At 41.7% G+C, this 20,196-nt stretch overlaps 1 protein-coding gene across 10 annotated transcripts in view; it reads right to left on the reverse strand.

Moving 5' to 3' along the window:
- Window positions 1-20,196, reverse strand: part of RBFOX1 (RNA binding fox-1 homolog 1) — a 2,034,214-nt gene that overhangs the window by 1,320,313 nt on the left and 693,705 nt on the right. The gene's annotated exons all lie outside the window — the stretch shown is intronic.

The following is a 20,196-nucleotide window of genomic DNA, read 5'->3' on the forward strand; positions in this document are numbered from 1 at the left end:
GAATTGCCATGTTGTAAAGGACCTTAACCTTGAGGCAGCCTTAATCCCTGCACATTGCTCCCAGCCTTCCTGCAGCACCCCTGATGAAGAAATACAGGAGGGACCTGGGCAAGATCACACAACCAGAAAGCAGCAGAGTGGGGATCTTACCTGGATCTTTAGGGCACTAGATTCCATCATTTATACTTTACTTCTTGAGCTGATCATATCCCTCAAGGGGGAAAAAAAAGAGTTGCCTCATGCTCCATTGCCCGGAGAACTATTAATTCCAGAGGGCAGAGAGGGGGTGACCTTTGGCTCCGTCCTCAAAGCCTTGGGACTCAGCTGTGTTAGTCAGTGAGTTAGTATACAAAGAGCACTTAGAACAGGCCCTAGACCACAGTAAGTTCTACAGAACTGCTAGCACTAACAACAATCAAAATCATGGCCACAATAATTAAGTGCACATTATAATAATAAGACATAATAATTGTGGCAAACAGATCCAAGGCAGCCTCCCATGATTCCTATCTCCTAGTGTTCACACCTTTGTTTTATCCCTCCCCTTGAATGTGGGAAAGACCTATAACTTGCCTCCAACCAATAAAATGCAACACAGCAGAGGTGATGGGACAACACTCCTACAGTTAGGTTTCCTGATAGGAGATTCCACCTTGGGGCACCTGGATGGCTCAATCAGTTGAGCATCCAACTCTTGGTTTTGGCTTAGGTCATGATCTCAGGGTCATGGAATCAAGCCCTGTGTTTGATTCCACTCTCATCAGGGAATCTGCTTCTCTCCCTTTCCTGTTGCCCCTCCTCTCACATACACACACTCTCTCTCTAAAATGGGTAAATAGATCTTAAAAAAAAAAGAAGAAGAAGAAGAAAAGAAAAGAAAAAAAGACTCCAGCTTGCTGGAAGACTTGCTCTATATTCCTTCTCTCTGCCCATGCTGGTTTTGAAAAAATAAAATGCCATGAATCCTACAGCTGCAAGGAATCGAATGCTGCCACACAAACACAAAGCAGGGAACTAGGCTCCCTAGTCAAGCCTCCAGATGGAAACCCAGCCCTGGTTGATACCTTGATTTTAGCTTTGTGAAACCCCTAACAAAGGACCCAACTAAGCCATGCACAGCCTTCTGACCCACAGAAAATATAAGAAGCAGAGAGAATAAATGTATATTAAAAGAACAATAAGAGGTGCCTGGGCGGCTCAGTTGGTTAAGTGTCTGCCTTCTGCTCAGGTCATGATCACAGGGTCCTGGGATTGAGTCCTGTCTCAGTCTCTCTGCTCAGCAGGGACTCTGCTTCTCCGTCTTCCTCTGCCCCTTCCCCTGCTCATTCTCTCTCTCTCTCTCAAATAAAAAGATAAATAAATGAAAGAACAATAGTATCAGAACCAGCTACCTAACTTGCAGGACCAAGCACAAAATGAGTATCTGGGGTTCCTTGTCCAAAAATTATTTAGGATGTCAAGACAGCAAAAGAAGAACATTAAACCAAGAACAGGGCCCTCCTAGGTGTGGGGCCTAGTCATCCCAGGTCACACACCCATGAATTTGGTTCTGAATAGAGCATGTGGTTAATTTTAACATCATTATTAACAATAGAACTAAAATTCAAATACAGATCCATTTGACCTCAAGGATCTCGAGAATACAGCATAGTGTTAAAAGGATGATCGGTGAGATTAAAAAAAAAAAATTAAAAAAAAAAAAAAAGGGATCCCTGGGTGGCACAGCGGTTTAGAGCCCGCCTTTGGCCCAGGGTGCGATCCTGTAGACCCGGGATTGAATCCCATGTCGGGCTCCTGGTGCATGGAGCCTGCTTCTCCCTCTGCCTGTGTGTGTCTCTGCCTCTCTCTCTCTCTCTCTCTCTCTGTGTGACTATCATAAATAAATAAAAATTTAAAAAAAAATTAAAAAAAAAAAAAAGGATGATCGGTGAGGCCATTAGCCAGACTTCCTGGGATTGAAGCTTTACTCCAGTACTGATAAACTAGATGACCTTGGGAAAAAAGTATTTAACATGACTGACCCTCTGCCCACTTGTGTATAAAATGGAGATGATAGTACTTCAAAATGCTGTGAAGAATAAATGATGCATATTAAGCACTTAAAACAGTGTCTGGCACATAGTAGGAATGCAATGAATGGCTGATATCTTTATTAACTTAATACCACTCTATATTCCCTATCTAATTATTTGCCACTGACAAAATTTGTATGCATCTGCTGAAGCTTCAACAGATTTAGGAAATAATCACCTATTGATGTGATTCATGAAAGTACCTGGGTAGAGGAAATATGATAGATTAGATTCTTTAAAATGTCTCGGATCAGAAGCAAAACAAAAAAGCAAGTTGGGAGTCTCCAACGTTGGAGGGGTGCTAATTAACAACTCAATTAAAAAAGGCAAATTAAACTTTATGGTTCGTTATCCTCCACTGCTTGGTAAATTGTTTTGCTAGGCGAATGATTAAAAATGATCATTTCAGAAACCCGAAATAGCTTCCAAGGAACACAACTATTTTTCAATATTATACAAAAGGTTTCACAGCAAAATAAACTTACTTGATTAAAAGGAACAGTACTTCTCTGTGTATGGAAAGCCAGCAGTACAAATGTCGGCTTGTGATGCATTAGGTATTTTTAGGGGCTGTGTAAGAATTTTGAAGAGAAATGCTTCCTTATGAATAAAACACATCATCATTTCCTTTTGTGCACTTTGTCTTTGTGGGCCCCATACAGGTTTTTCTAGAATACCACTTACAAATGTATAATTTACATCAAATTAGTTTAGACCTGAGCTCTGCAGAAATGCACAGAAGTCAGGCATTCCTAAAAATGAGTAATTTCTAGGGAATCTAAAAGATGGTCAGAAAATAGACATCATAACAAATTGAAGCATCAGCCCTCATCCTTGCAATTCTCCATGCCTTTTTCTCTGTAATTACAGTCATGGTTCTCAACTTTTTTTTTTTTTTTTTCCTCCTCCGGAACACCTGAGACACATGGCATAGTCCCACCAGTAAGTGGGATTACATATATGTCGGGGGAAACAGTGCAACAAAAGCAAAGCCAGGTTTGGACACCAGGGGCTGCCAGCATGGTGGGTGGCACTTGCAGAGGATACCCCTTGGATAGCTGAGAAACAAGTACATAGACCCTACATATCTTTGCCTTGGGGCCTTGCTCTCATACTACTACTTCTCATAGATTTAGCCTCATTATCTTAACAACCATCTGGTCAACACAGCATCTAAAGCAACTGTCAAAAAGGCCCAAAAAATGTGCCAAGAGTTCCCCAGCTACCTTCAGCCATGCTTCTTAGGTTTGTTGCTGTTGTTGTTGTTTTTAAACCTATCCTTTTTCATCCCTTATGATTAGCCACCATTCTACTAGTTGATCATTTCCATGTTTCCTTCTGACAGCCTGGCTGATCCACATTCAAAAGCAACAGCTTCTTTTAACTTATGCATTTATACTCTGAAAATATACATTAATGCTTTTTTCCCCAAATATCCAGCAAATTTTATCTTCACATCTGAGGCCTCTTAAGCTTCCCATGTGCCTCAAAATGATGATGGTATTTGAGAGGACACTGACCGTTTTTATATGTCCCAAAATTCCCCCCATTAAAACAAGCTAAATGCAACAAACAACAAGGAAAGCTGCACTAAACTCTGTGGCCCCTTATCACCTCATTGTCCTAACAGAATGAAATCTAGAGAATCCCAATCTAGAGTAGATGCTATACAACAAAGAACCAGGAATTTGAACTCAGAACGTCCTTTGGCAGATAAAAACCCTGTTAGCCAATGCATTGGAATGTTCTCCAGATTAGCCATTTCTGAACCTCAGCTCATCGGAACTTATGGATAGCTTTGAAAAGCCTATCATGGCCTGCCTAAGATGGAGTGCTAGGGAATGAACCCCTCCACTCTCTTATAGGAGACTGAGTTCAAACACAAGGATGACCAGGCCACCTGTTAGTCCCCTCTACTCCACCTCTTCCAGGCTAGGCTTTCCAAAGAGGGCAAAGCTGATGCTACAGCTTTAGTACCTACCACTTCTGCAGCATGCTCCAGCTTTCGCTTAGCTCATGGACCAGGCAGCACTCATTATGCCTCCCTAGTTAGTAGTGAGCTATTACAATACCCCTAACAAGACATTCATTTATACAACATCACTTGTGGAATGAACATATGCTAGATACTGGGATAGGCTCTTAGGATGCAGTACTAGGTGAAAACCAGATATGTGCTCAGGCTTAGGCTTACAGACCTGAATCAAATAACTATAAAAGTAAATATAAAACTGCGAGGGCAGCCTGGGTGCCTCAGTGGTTTAGCGCTGCCTTCGGCCCAGGGCATGATCCTGGAGACCTGGGATTGAGTCCCATGTCGGGCTCCCTTCATGGAGCCTGCTTCTCCCTCTGCCTGTGTCTCTGCCTCTCTCTCTCTCTCTCTCTCTCTCTCTCAGGAATAAATAAATAAAATCTTTTTAAAAAATAAAAAAATAAAAATAAACTGTGACTATTGATAGTGCTGCAAATAAGGGGTATTTGGTACTGTATGGCATTATAAATTTTAAAAGAAGAAAGCCCTCTAATTTGAACTGAGGTCTAAAAAAGAAGTTGGAACTAAACTGGTAAGCATGTGCGTGTGTGTGTGTGTGTGTGTGTGTGAGAGAGAGAGAGAGAGAGAGAGAGAGAGAGAGAATATCATGAAGTTGAGTATAGGAAGCATAAAACACAGTATGGATAAAACCCTGTGGCAGAACGAACCAGGTTGTGTTTGAACAACCGTAAGAAAGAAATCTGCCTGGATCTTGAGACATGCGAGCAAGGTAAGGATAGAGAGAGAACTTCTTGCAGACCACAAGAAGAACTTTAGTCTTTATTCAAAGAGCAATGGAAAGCCACCAAATGGTTTGAAGTAGAGGATAAGATAATATTTGGGTTTTAAAGAGATGGCTTCAACCTTGATGAAAACATTGATAACGAGGGTAAGAGGAGATGTAGCAAGGCTCTTTGGAGGTTATCTGACGAGCCAGGTAGAATTGATTGACAGTGGTTGAGATCACAGGGGTGGAAATGAAAGAAGTGACATCCCAAGAGGTGAGAAATAGGAGTGGTAGAGTTATCACGCACTTATTCAGTCAGAAACACATACTATCTGCCATGTGCCTGATGTCACTGGAGATAGCAAGATACTTAAAGATAAGTAAGAGAGGCTCTGGTTCTGAAGCTCATATTCTAGAAGGAGAGACCAACAGGGAAGCCAGACACAGCCATCCTGCCAAGGGTAGAAGGCGGCACAATCAACTCTGTAGAGCAGGTGAGCGAATCAGGTGAGTCTTGTCAGCACAGAAGATGGATGATGTAACAGCCTGTCTTGCCAGGGAGCAAAGCCACATGAAAAACGAGCTCCAGCATCATAGAAATTTTCTCTTCCAATCCAATATCCTCAGAGAAGACATTTTTAAGTGAGTTGGAGGGTAATAACTTGCATCCCCTGAGGCACTGTCTAAAAAAAAAAAAAAATCACACAGCAAAATTCACAAGAGACCTCTTTGGAAAGCAATGGTCTCCCACTGTCTTTATTGTGTATAATGTCACATATTGGTCTGTCTATATTTATATTCATTTTTATGTAGGTTCTTGGAACCAACTGTGATTTATTTTTATTATGGCTAAAGATAAACAGCTAATAGTCACTGTCCTTTCTCTGTTAACCAACAGTCCACCCTTACTGGCAATGGCACATTCATACCATGTACTTTTGTGACATTTTCCTGAGTCTGTTTTCTCCGATGAATGCCTTAAGCTAGATCAATGAGTACCATATTAGTCAGAAAAGATAAGGATATGCTGCAAAAACAAATAATCCTAAAGACTCAGTGGATTAACAAAACAAATGTTCATTTCCTGATCAGATAAACCAAGCCCATTAATTAAGGCTGTTGCATTTCATTCCTATGGTAGCTTTATCTCAATACATGCCTCTATAGGGGAAGCAAGAATGGAGAAACCATAAATTTCATTGAGCAAAGCCAGTCACACAACCCCACCTAACTGCAAGGATGCTAGAAATACAGAGGTGCAAATGCACTGTTTGGCGGGCATAAATGATTCTGTCAAAAGTATTCCCCATAATCTTTAAATCTTAGTCACATACCACCAGGGTGATAAGACATTTTCTTCTTCCTTGATTGGTGGTTAAAACCCGGTAAAGAGCATCTGGCTCCTTTGTGAACTAAAGCATGTTAAGCTTCTATTTGGCAAAATAAAATAATGATAATAAACAATATATGCTTCTAAAAACTAATTAAAGAGTAAGCTCAAATCATCATGAAGCCAGATCAGTTTTAAGTAAAGCTTCTTAAGTGCCATTATCCCTTAGCCGTGCATGGAAAGTGCTTTGTGAATTTCTCACCCCTCCTATCTTTTAGCCTCTCAAACAGCCACCCACAGAGAGCCCGATAGTGGCAGGAGAATGTTCTGATAATACCAACACATGTAAGGCTCTCCAAATTTATGAAGGATGATTACATAACGATGATGAGAAGGAACTTTTCTCACTTTCCACAGAAAGCTAATGGGGAAGAAATGGGCTTTTTACAACTGCCGCATGACCAAATTAGATCAGTCAGTAAAATAATTTTATGACCAAAGAGAGTGGCTACATATTGATAGGGTGAATCTTGAAAGGATCGATTCCGTATTCCCGGCCCACCGGTTCTTCCTGGTTTGAAGACTTCTAGGAAGTGGAACAAATGGTAGAGTTCTGCCCTCAGCTGTTCTGGATCAGAATGTCTGATGCTGGGTTTCAGAGTCTGCATTTAAACAATTCTTTCTGCAGTAGCAAGCAGTTAGCAAGGTTTTCTGGAATGAGCTGGATAATAAATACTTTAGGCTGTGACGGCCATATAGTCTGTCTCAACTCCTCACCTCTGCTATTCCAGTCCAACAGCAGCTGGATATTGTATATGGATAAATCAGTATGGCTTTGCACCAATAACAGTGTATTGACAAAAACAGATGGCAGACCGGATTAGGCCCATGAGCCACAGGGCCCATGAGCTAACCCCTGCTTTAGAGTATTCTTTTTAAGGATTTTTTTTTTTTTTTTTTTTTTTGGTAGACTGTCTATAGAGAATGTGCAGATCTTAGGCTCATAAAGATTTAGAGTTCTCATAAACATATACACCCACGTAACCAACACCGTAATCAAGTGTAGATCATTTCAATGAGCCCAATGCAATGTCTCACCCTAGTTTGGCCCCCAACTTCTCCAGGCAATGACTGTTCTGAATTCTCTCACCATTAATTTGTCAATTCTTTAACATCATATAAGAAAAACACACAGCGGGATCCCTGGGTGGCACAGCGGTTTGGCGCCTGCCTTTGGCCCAGGGCGCGATCCTGGAGACCCGGGATCGAATCCCACGTCGGGCTCCCAGTGCATGGAGCCTGCTTCTCCCTCTGCCTGTGTCTCTGCCTCTCTCTCTCTCTCTCTCTCTCTCTCTCTGTGACTATCATAAATAAATAAAAATTAAAAAAAAAAAAAGAAAAAAAAGAAAAACACACAGCGTGTATGTTCTGGGTCCTGATGCTCTTTCCAAAGTATTTGAAACTTACCCCAATCAACGCATACATAGTGAAGCCAGTCTTTTCTAGGTCACTGAGCAGTATTAAACTGCATGAGTACCATTGTTTGTTTATCTATTCTTCACTGATGGACACTGGAATCACTGTTTCCTGTTTTTTCGGTTACAAATAAAACTGAAGTAAACTTTATTATTCATACACTCGTGTGCGTGTGTCTATGGGTGTACACAAGAGTATGTGGCTGTATGTTCTTATTATCCTCATGTAGTTACCGAATTGTGGAATTGCTGGGTAACAGGCACTTCACTGTAAAATGAACTACCGAACAGATTTCCAAAGCACTTGTGCCACTTTACACTCCCACCAGCAATGCATGATAGTTCCGTTCCTCCCCATCCTCACCAACATTTGGTGTTTTTATTCTTTTTAATTTTAGTTATTCTAGTGGGTGTGAAGTGGTATCTCACTGTGATTTTAATTTAATTTCTCTGATGACTACCGTCTTCAGCACATTTTTATATGCTCAATGGACATTCTCATAACCTCTGATAGGAAATGTGTGTTCAAGTCATTCTCCCATTTTTAGTGAGTTGCCTTTATATATTCAAGACATAAGTCCTCTATCAGAGAGCAGTACTATGAATAAGTTCTCTGAGTCCATAGTAAGCTTGCCTTTTCATTTTCTTAATGATACCTTGACAGAAATTTTTTAAAATTTAACAAAGGCCAACTTTTTCTCTTTTTTTTTCTTCTATCATGTGTAGTTTTTTATGCATGCTTTAAGAAAAGTTTGCTTACATCAGAATTGCAAAGATATTCTCTTATGGTTCCTTGCAGAAATTTTATCATTTGAGTTTAAACCTTTAGATCTATGAATCATTTCAAATTAATTTGGGGGAGGTATAGGTCAAGGCCCATTTGTTTCCATAGTAACATAAACTTCCTTCTTAGATCTACGTTAGCTGCATCTCATAAATTTTAATACACTGTATTTTCAGAATCAATCATTTAAAGACATTTTATAATTTTCCTTGTGAGCTCTCCTTTTTTAAAGCATTGGTTGGTTACTTAGAAGTTTCTAATTTTCTTTCCAAAAAACTGGAGATAATTCTAACATCCATTTCACATCAGAATCTGTTTCTAATGATTTTATTTTCTATCTTGCTTATGGGCCACATTTTCCTGCTGATTCATATGTCTAATAATGTTTATTGTCTTATGGACAAAATAGAAAATGCTTATTAGGAGTCCAGATTATGCTACCTTCTTTTAAAGGGTGCTGAGTTTTAGCTGTCCAGGTGATTAAGTCAGTATTTTGAGTATTATTTTGACCCTGCTAATTTTGGTTTTATTTTTTTGTCCAGTAACCATATTTGGTGTGTCCCCATTCTAGTAGAATTAGAACTTACTGGTAAGGCACGGCTGTTCTGGGATGAAAGCTGATTATATCAGGTATTCAGCAAACCCCCCAGCTTGGTTGGACCCTAATGTGTCTCAGCCCTGCACAAATGCACATGTTATTTAGAGGTCAGCCCTGCATCAAGAGATCCCTGCTAAGTCTGGTGACATCTCAACCTGTGCATAGAAAGTGCAGCCCTCAGCCAAGGACCTGTTGTAAATCCCCACAAAGATGTAGCAATTCTCCCCCACACATATTCCTCTTTTCTGGTACTTGGCCAAAAAAAAATTCCACTTCAGAAGCCAAGAATTCTACTCTCTACCTTTTAGTTAATACTCTGAGTCTGCTTGGTGCAACCTACTTGCACCTACAGCAGAACAGGGCTCCTGGACAGACAGCCAGGCTTGCAGCAGGCTCAGTGTATATGCTGCCCTTCTATCAAGGATCACAGAATTGTCCTGCTTTTGATGGATGCCTGAAAAGAAGAACCTCACAGATTTCATTGCTTTTATAATTGTTTGCAATAGGAGGGCAAGTCTGGTGTCAACTATAGCATCATAACTGGATGCAGAAGTCTTTTTAGAATACACTTCAATAGGAACAGAATGCAAGCCCTATATAATTTAAGATTCTCTAGTAACCACATTTTTAAAAAGGTAAAAGTGAATAAGCAAAATTCTATTAATAGTGCAACGGATTTAACTGTATATATGCAGATTGTCATTCCATTGTATGATCAATATAAAAACTATAGAGATATTTTACATTATGTTTTCACATTAAGACCTCAAAAGCGTGTATTTGACACTTAGGGCACATTTCAATTCAATCCAGCCAGACTTCAAGGGTCCAGTTGACACCTGTGGCTAATGGTGACCATATGGGACAGCAAAGTTCTAGAGTATACATAAGCAGAATAAATTGGAGAAATACTGGATGTAAGGGGTTTTCAAATAGATTTCTAGTAGGGATCCCTGGGTGGCGCAGCGGTTTGGCGCCTGCCTTTGGCCCAGGGCGCGATCCTGGAGACCAGGGATCGAATCCCACGTTGGGCTCCCGGTGCATGGAGCCTGCTTCTCCCTCTGCCTGTGTCTCTGCCTCTCTCTCTCTCACTGTGTGCCTATCATAAATAAATAAATTAATTAAAAAAAAATCAAATAGATTTCTAGTATATTAATCAATGAGAATATTGATTAATTCAAGAATTAATATTAATCAATGAATATTGATATTAATCAATATTAATTAAGAATATTAATCAATGAACACTTCCTTTATTCAATTTCTCTGAAGTGGACAAATGCTCATGTCAAAAACTTGCTTTGTTTCATCAAAAATACGGGCAATTTTTTTTAAGTTTTATGAATGCAAACCAAGGTAGCTATTACAAAAGTAGCAAGTTAATGTCATGCAACTGAGAATTTGTTATTAACATCCCATCTCTCCCTGAGTGTTGAACGTTTATTTAATGGTGTGACCTTTCTTAGGTCTTGATTTCCAAATCTATGATGTGAACAAAGCCATAAACTGTGTTCACTAGGATGCAGGGTAGTTTAAAATTGACTGGAGAACAGAATTATTTGAAAAGGTCCCACATGAATCTTCTTTAGAGGCTTACCACCACCTAGCCTGCGATTCATTTCTGCAAGGTCAACTTCATTTTCACTTTTGGAATTCAAAGCTAAGTGTTTCTAAGCCCCAAAAACACATCACTTTACTGCTCTGGAGTCCCTGCATGCCCTCTCCCAGGGTTTGGCATCTAATGCTCAAAGATTTCTTGAATTAAAAACCTAGATCAACAGAGAGTACTGTTTTTTTAATCAAGAGCAACCGCAGCAGGTATTTGAATAAGGTAGAGGAAGAGAAAAGTAATGCAAAAAAGAGAAACAAACTTCTTTAAAGGAAAAAGAAAAGAACTTGAGATACAGAATATGTTTGTTCTGCCCTCTTAAGGCAAACTGTTAAATCCCACTTAGGGAGGGCTGCCTCTCTATACTCTGTTACTCTAGTCACACTGACTTCCTTTCCATTTTTTCAAACAGGTCAACCTTGTTCCCATCTCAGGGCCTTTGCATTTACTGTTTGCTCTGCCTGAAATGCTCTTCCCCATAGCTGTTGGCAAGGCTTGCTCTTTCCTTCTCTCCAAGTTTCAGCAGAAACATTGTCTTTTCAGAGAGCCTTCTCCATGGGCCCTACTTATTGTTTTCTACCTCATGATCATGTTGATTCTTCCCTGGTATCTACCACAATGAGCAACTAGTATTTACCTTTTCATTGTCTTGTCTCCCCCTGAGATTGAAAGCTCCATGAGGGTGGGGCACTCTCTTGTCATCTCTCTTCTGTTTTCTAGCCCTTGACCCACTACCTGGCCTCTACTAGACCCCTGATAGACATCCCTGTTGACTATTACGTGAATGTCATGCCTTTGGGCCCTGGAGATCTCAGATGGGGAGAAAAATCCCTGATTTATTCAAAACCAATGAGGCAGCCAGACCCCTGACCATAGGTGGGCTACATAGGTGGGTAATGGAAGGTAAGTGTTCCTGGCAGTACACACAGTGACTTGGACTGTGGGTGTGGAGTCATGGAGAAGATGGTTTGGAATTAGACTTTATCACTTACTAGTCCCGTGACCTTGGACACATTAACTGCCCACATCTGGTTTTCCCTTCTAAAATGGGGGTAATTAAAATATGTACTTCAAGAAGTTTTGAAGAAATAAGAAAATAATGGATAAAAAGCACTGGACTTGGCACAGAAGAAACATTTAAAACATGGCCATTATTAGCAATGATGGTTGTAGGGAAATTAACCTCCTGACACCAGCAGGAAGGTAAGGGAGGCTAACACAGTTGGCCTGTGCACTCAAGGTCACCTTTGCCTAATTTGTTGGCATTCTTGAGTATCATTTAGAAACTGTGAACAAAGTCTTCTTCATTTATTGGTGAACTTCTCCCTTTTTTAATTTTCCATTACTTTTCGAATGGGGCGTTTAATCCTTTGGATTTGATTTCCTGGCTGCAGTAGAAATGGAAAATGCAAGTAAACACCACATTGGAAGTCTGACTGTTCGATGAAATGCAGACTTCTTTTCTCATTTGTCACAGGAAAGAAGAAAAGAACCAAGTTAAAGTTGTTTATAAGACAATCAAACTAAGCTCCTCGAGAAGCAATTATTTTGGAGAATTCCCCCATTCTTTAGACCTTTACCATTTTAATACTAAAAGGTATTTAACTGGAAATCATTTTTTTAAACAGCAGTCTCATAATCCGTTAAAAATCTCTCCCCAGCAGTATCAGTAGGACGACTTGTACATCTCACAATATAATGGGGAAGAAAATCGCCTATGAACCCTTTGCCACTGATCTGTGAGAACACCCTACGGAGAGCTGGCCGAGGATGGTAATTGCATTACCCCATATCCTGATCAACCAGAACCATCAATCCACGTTAGGTACGCATTTCCGCTGACTGCGACAAGCTCCTGTAGCCTTTTCACCTTGGATTCAGAACCTGTGATGAGACCGAAGCTGCTTTAGGTGTGTGCTTCCCCATGAATTTAATCCTTGACCAATGAGAGGTACACTCCAGGCATATGCCACTCACATTTTTACCAACTCAAGGGTTATCATCAGTGTAGAGCCTCTTGTAAAATATCCAAGTGCGGATGCACATAATGCCAATTATTGGAAGGCCCAGCCACGTGCCAAAAGACAAGTAATGTGCTCTCTCCCAGCTCTGGCAAACATAAGTGCCCTCAATGCCCATTTTACTGCTTTTCCCATCTCAATGGGGGAGATAAGAGGTCCCCTTAATGACATTCGACTCTTCTTTACCTTCTCTGTCTAGTGAGTTATATTTGTACTTTAGGATAAGAAAAAACATGTATTAATTGTAGAGCGTTTGAAGGAATTGGGGTTGATCAAAGGTAAAGATAGGGCCACAGGAGGCAGTAACACACAAGACACTTTGTTGGGTAGCATGTGGACAGTGTTGTAGGAGAGAGAAGTCTCTTGCAGCATGAGACCTTCTGGCTTAGTCAGCTCTGGCTGCTATATCAAAATACCACAGACTGGCTGGCTGAAACAAAAGACATTTATTTCTCACAGTTCTGGAGGTTGGAAGTCCAAATGAAGGTGCCACAGATTTGGTTCCTGGTGAGGGCCAGATTCCTGGCTTGTAGAAAGTCATCTTCTAGCTGTGGCCTTACTTGGCCAATGCACAAGCGTGAGCATACATGTAGAGAGAGAGAGCTCCATGAGGCCCCCATCCTCATGACCTCATCTGAACCTAATCACTTCCCAAAGCCCTCATCATCATACTGGGGGTTAGGGCTTCAACATTAACTTAGGAAGGGCTCAGACTTTCAACCACAATGTTGTCCAGAGGCTTCCTTGAAGAAGCCATCACCCAGAAGGGAAGAATGTATGTGACTCAGTGGATGTCCTCAGGGGCACAGCAGTGACATGTTGGTCTGGCGCTCGAAAGGGCTATAGAATTTGAGGTTGTTACTATAAGGTCCACCTCACCAACGGGTAACAGCTATCTGGTGAGGTTTTATGGGGTACACAAAACAGGTTCTACAAGCTCAAATCTAATTATGTGGGCTGCTTTAAAAATAATTGCATGTGTAAAAACTGAGTTTGACAACAGGAGGCTTCTGAGCCAACAGTCCTACAGTGAAGAAATAAACAATGCAAGGGCCATAAACAAAAGCTAATTTACATAACAAAGATCAAATTCTTTTTGAAAGCAGGAGAACAAAGACAATGATCAACAGCTGAAGTGATCCATTCCCAGACTGTGTAAGGAGAATCAGTTCAGTTAGGGACAGCAAATGCACTTCCCCTCAGGCCAGGCAGGTGCCCAGCTTGTGTGTGCAGGAGCCCACCGGGCTCCTTTGAGGACACATCCCTGAGTTGGGAGAACGTGGATCCAGTGTGGCCAGACCACAAGGTTTTTAAGAGATAAAAATCCAGTTTCTATTTTTGATGCCAAGTATCTCATAGCAAACTTCAAATAAACAGTGTGGCTCAAACAAAACTCTTCCATGGGCCAGTTACAGTCTGCAGGTTGCCAGGCTCCAAGCTCTGCTTCCAAATGAAGGCAGCCAGAAACAGATGAGTGCTCCATAAAGGAAATGTATGGGGTATCAGAAAAAAATCTCAGCTAGCACTGACCAAAGCAGGAGCTTGCTTCTCCAATTTTTTTCTTAGCTGTTTATTCTTTTTTGTGGTATTTTAAAATATTTTTTTATTTTTTTTTTAAGATTTTATCTTACTTATTTGAGACAGAGAGACTGAGCCAGAGAGAGAACACAAGCAGGGGGAGCAGCAGAGGCAGAGGGAGAAATAGGCTCCTTATTGAGCAAAGAGCCCAGTGCGAGGTTCAATCCCAGGACTCCGGGATCATGACCTGAGCTGAAGGCAGACACTTAAACAACTGAGCCACCCAGAAGCCTCTTTGGTATTTTTTTTAATGTGGTAAAATTTATATAACATAAAACTTATCTTTTAATCATTTTTAACTGGACAATTCAGTGGCATCTGTACTTTTATGATGCTCTGCAACAATAACCATTATCCTTTTACTGAACTTTTTCATCATCCCAAATGAAACTCTGTACCCACTGCAGATGTACTCCTCATCCCCTCCCCACTGCAGCCCCTGGCAGCCACCATTCTATTTTCTGTCTCTATGAATTTGATGACTCTAAGTACTGCATATCAGTGAAATCAAACAATATTTGGCCTTTTCTGTCTGACTTCTTTCACTTGGCATTGTGTTTTCAAGGTTCATTCATGTAATAGCGTATGACAGAACTTCACTCCTTTCTCAGGGAACATTTTGCTTATTTCCAACCTTTTGGCTATTGTCAATGATGCTGCAATGATTACTCAGATAAATACTCAGAAATGGTAATTTTATGTTTAGCTTTTTGAGGAACCTCCTCAAGGATTATAGTTCTAAATTATCTCCCTAAGTTATGGCAAAGACTTTTCCTATAGCCATGTGTATTCCTAACACTAATATTCTCTACAGAGCAGCAGTGGTTTATATATTTCCAATATATCTTTAAGGGTTACTGAAAAATAGTTTTTCTCTTTCTTATTGTGCCATTTCTTTATTTTTAAACTAATTCTCACCTCCTTATCTTAAAGTTTATTGGCAGTAGCTTTGGCACTTTAAACAGAGGGGATCTTTTTACACAAACACACATACATTCTACCACACAGATCACATTCTGCAACCCTGCAGAATGAATCACAAAGGTCCAGTGGCTTTCTCTTCCCATTAACAGAATAGATAAGAGTTACTCTTCCTCCTTCAGTTAGGGAAGAGTCCATGAGCCCCTCAGGTGCTGACTCAACACATCAGCCACCCCACTGTCAGTCAATCATTAGTGGGGAAGGGGTTGCTGGAAGAAATGCCAATTCAGCAGAATAGAAGCCTGGGCTCAACAAACAGCCAATGAAGGAAGGTGGCTGCAAGGCAGTATATATCTTAAGAGATGAACTCAAATGAGAAAATTATGAAAACAGTAAAGAAAAGGGTTGGGGGATTCATAAAATTCATTTGGTCCTTCAAGAGTCTCCAGAATATACAAAACTCCTTTAAAAATGCTGATGGGGGGATCCCTGGGTGGCGCAGCGGTTTGGCGCCTGCCTTTGGCCCAGGGCACGATCCTGGAGTCCTGGGATCGAATCCCACATCGGGCTCCCGGTGCATGGAGCCTGCTCCTCCCTCTGCCTGTGTCTCTGCCTCTCTCTCTCTCTGTGTGTGACTATCATAAATAAATAAAAATTAAAAAAAATGCTGATAGGGTGGGGCACCTGGGTGGCTCAGTCAGTTGAGCGAGCAGATTTTTATTTTATTTTATTTATTTATTCGCAAGAGACAGAGAGAGAGAGAGAGAGAAAGGCAGAGACACAGGCAGAGGGAGAAGCAGGCTCCATGCAGGCAGCCTGACATGGGACTCGATCCCAGGACTCCAGGATCATGCCCTGGGCCAAAGGTGGCACTAAACCACTGAGCCACGCAGGCTGCCTAGCAAGCAGACTTGATTTCAGTTCAGGTGATGATCATGATCTCAGGGTCCTAAGATTGAACCCCATGTCATCAGGCTCTGCACTGGGCATGGAGCCTGCTTGGGATTCTCTTTCTCCTTCTCCTCTGTCCCTCACCACACACCCTCTGCTCAAGCTCTCTTTCAATCAATTAATCAATCAATGTGTGTATGTGTTTGATCACCTTTTAGATACTAAGCACTTTGTAAGTAATGGAGATAAGATATAGGGAAGAGGGGATCCCTGGGTGGCTCAGCAGTTTAGCGCCTGCCTTCGGCCCAGGGCGTGATCCTGGAGTCCCGGGATAGAGTCCCACGTCGGGCTCCCTGCGTGGAGCCTGCTTCTCCCTCTGCCTGTATCTCTGCTTCTCTCTCTCTCTCTATATATATATATCTTTCATGAATAAATAAATAATATCTTAAAAAAAAAAGATACAGGGAAGAATCTCCACTGTCAAGAAGCTCACAGATTAGCAGAGGAAGCAATCAAATGAATAAAAGACATTAAAAAGCAGTAAAATCATTCACTGGGTACCTACTCTGTCCCAGGCATATTTTTATAGGTGTTGCCTCATTCTACCCCATGGTCATCCTGTAGATCCAGCAACTGTTAATTATTCCTTTTATACAGAGGAGACAGAGAAATTAACTTGTGCAAATTCACACAGCTAGTAAAAGTAAGAAGTGGACTAGCCCCAGGCACTCTCAACTCTGAAAGCTCCCCACCATGTGAACCGTGCACTGTGCTAAGGGCTAAAAGGAAAGGAAGCACAGGGTCACATGGAGCCTTAGAAGGAGGAACAGAAACGTATCCCTGTATGAGGTGGAAACACATTACAAGCAAATGTAAGGGTGCTGTCAGACACACTGGGAATGGAAGGACAGTGTAGGTGGGTCCTGGGTCATCCAGGAGGCTAGCATTCAAGGTGTGGAAATGAAGAGATGAAGACAAGGAAGTTGGACCCAGGATTTCAGACGTTATCTACCATGGAGCTCCTCAAAGGGTGGTCCACCATGCAGACTCATCTGCCTACATCAGACCCAAAAGAGACATAAAACCCCTGCGCCTCCCTCACAGAAATACTGAGTGTCTCAGAGCAGAGCCTGGAACCCCATATTTGGACAAGCTCCCCTGATGTATCTCATGTATGCTAAAGTTTAATGCGTCCTTCTGGGACTGTGCACACAAAACCACGATGCACATGCATCAATGGGTTGGCAAGGCTATATCTGCTGGTACCTTAGGATAAATGTGTGCAATTTCTGACACAGCCAATGCTTGGATGTGAAGGTTTTTTCATATGGGGTTCCATTCACCATTACATTAGGACACACACAGATAAATAATAAGGTTGAGTGTAAAATTTAAAAATGCATTTCTGTAAGATAGAGTATATGAGTCCTAAGAAATAATAAATAAATTTGCATGAGGCACCTGACTGGCTCAGCTGGTATAGCATGCACCTCTTGATCTTGGGGTTGGAAGTTCAAGCCCCACATTGAGGGTAGGTATTACAGAAAAAAAAATTATTAAATTTTTAAAAATAAAAATAATAAATTTACAGTAGGAACATGCTGGTCATACACAGCCCCTGTCGCTCATCCTCCTCTCCACCAAAACTGAGAGGATGCATCCTCTTATATTAGACATGTATTAATGAAAAAGTGAGGGAGAGGTGTCTGGGTGGCTCACTCAGTTGAACATCTGAATCTTGATTTTGGCTCAGGTGGTGATCTCAGGGTCATGGGATCGAGCCCTACATGGGGCTCCACACTCAGCATGGAGTCATTTGTCCCTCTCCTTCTGCTCCTCCCCCTGCTCACATGTTCTTACATACATAAAAGGAAGGAAGCAAGCAAGCAAGCAAGCAAATTACATGTTGGTAGCACCAGAAGTGAAACTATGTGCCCACAAGAACAAGGATAGCATGGAACTGCAGAAAGAGCACTCAGCCATTTGAAGTCAGACCCATGAGCAAAGGGACTGCCAGAGAATAAAAGAGCCTGAAAAGGAAAGGCAAAATGATAATAAATTATCATCATCATCATTATATGCAGCTAGCTTTTACTGAGCCAACGTGAATGACTTACATAATCTTCACAAAAAACATGGTACAGACACACAATTCTATCTATTACATGCATGTGGAAACTGAGGCTCAAACGAATAATGTGAGCTGCCTGATTCCATGAGCATGGAATGGAATCCAGCAAGATGTCTGGAGAAGGGAAGCAGCCATTCACCTTCCTAAGTTCCTCCCTTGAAAAGCACAACATGAGGAATAAGCTTATAAAGAAATAAGAACCCTTGTGCCCTGCTGGAGAATAGAAAATGGGGCAGCCACTGTGGGAAACAGTCTGGTGGTTCCTCGGTAAGTTATATTTCACATAGAAATCTACCACGTGACCCAGCAATTCTACTCGTAAATATATACCCATAGACCCCCCCCCCCAAAAAAGTCCCTTTTTTAAAAAAAGATTTTATTTATTTATTTATGAGAAACACAGAGAGACACATAGACACAGGCAGAGGGAGAAGCAGGCTCCATGCATGGAGCCCAACGTGGGATTTGATACCCGGTCTCCAGGACCATGCCCCCGGCCGAAGGTGGCACTAAACCGCTGAGCCACCCAGGCTGCCTGAAAAAGTCCCTTTTTACTGAAAAAAAAGGGACTTCAAATAGTTGTTCGCCAGTGTTCAAATACACACAGGAGCTAAGAGAGGTAAACAACTCAACGCCCATCAACCGATGCGTGGATAAACAAAATGTAGCATGTCCACATGATGGAACGTTATTCAGCCATTAAAAGGAATAAAGTATTGATACAAGCTACAGGTGGATGAACCCCAAAAACATGATGCTGAGTGAAATAAGCCAGATACAAAAAGCTACATACTGATCATTCTTTTTATATGTCCAGCATTAAGAAAAATCTATGGAGAAAGAAAGCAGATTAGTGGTTGCCAGAGGCTGGAAAGAAAGAGGAAAGAGAAGCGTCTGCTTAATGGGAACAGATTTTCTTTTGGGGTGGTAAAAACGTCTTTTTTTAAAAGTAGGCTCCATGCCCAACATGTGGCTTGAAATCACAACCCTGAGATCAAGAGTCTCATGCCCTTACAGACTGAGCCAGCCAGGTGCCGCTATAAAAATGTCTTAGAACTGGCTAATGGTCATAGTTGTGTGATATTCTGAATGTACTAAATACCACTCAATTGCACATTTTATAATGGCGAATGGTTAATTTTATATGTCAAGTGAATTTTGCCTCAATAAAAATGCAAAAGAACAGAAAAAAAAAAAATCATGAATCCCCTGGTCTGTTTTTTTTTTTTTCAAAGGAAATCCAGCCAGTCTCTCAGCTCACTAAAAAGGGGTATTCAGTGTGTCAGGCAGGAGGACATCAGGACCAGGCCTCTCTGCCAACCAACAAGCACACTGGAAACCACACATCACCCCAAAGCTGGGAGTGAAGGGCAGGAGACCCTGAGAAAGACCAGAGAGGCTTCCTGTCGCTGTGTTCAAACTCTGCATGGCTTTTCTGCTGTCACTGATACATCCCGGGAACAGTAACATAGACAGAGGAGAACAGATGCAGAGATACAGGAAGCAAGATGCAGAGAGAGACCAAGGTCACACAGGGAGAACACAGCCAAATAAGCACCTGAAGTTGCAGAAGTGCCAGCAAACCACACCGTGAGGACTGCTGCAAGCCACACCGAAGGAGTCGTTAGGTGGTGCTAGCCGGCTGGGGAACGGAGCGGGAAAGCTGACCCACGCACAGCATCCCTGCCTTCCGTCCTCTGTCACCAGGAATCCACCCCCTGAAATGCCCTCGGCTGTTACACGCACACAGTATCTCCCAAGATTCCTGTTGGCCGCATGGCTTGCATTTCTGCCAATCATCCTCCTGGCTAGAGATGCAGACTAACAGTACTTCAGCCCACTGCCTGGACGTCTAGCTCGCTCCCTCCACTGAATTATTAATGGCATTTTCTTTCATTCATTGTCACTTAGGCTGGCACACGATCCACTTTAATTCTTAAAGTCCTAACCTGATTCAGAGAGGCAGTGATTAGGGGTGGGCCGACTTTGCAGTCACTCAGATTCAGGACTGAAACAAAACCATCACA

The sequence above is a fragment of the Canis lupus genome, chromosome 6 (genome assembly GCF_011100685.1).
Source record: "Canis lupus familiaris isolate Mischka breed German Shepherd chromosome 6, alternate assembly UU_Cfam_GSD_1.0, whole genome shotgun sequence".
In the NCBI taxonomy this organism is placed as follows: Eukaryota; Metazoa; Chordata; class Mammalia; order Carnivora; family Canidae; genus Canis; species Canis lupus.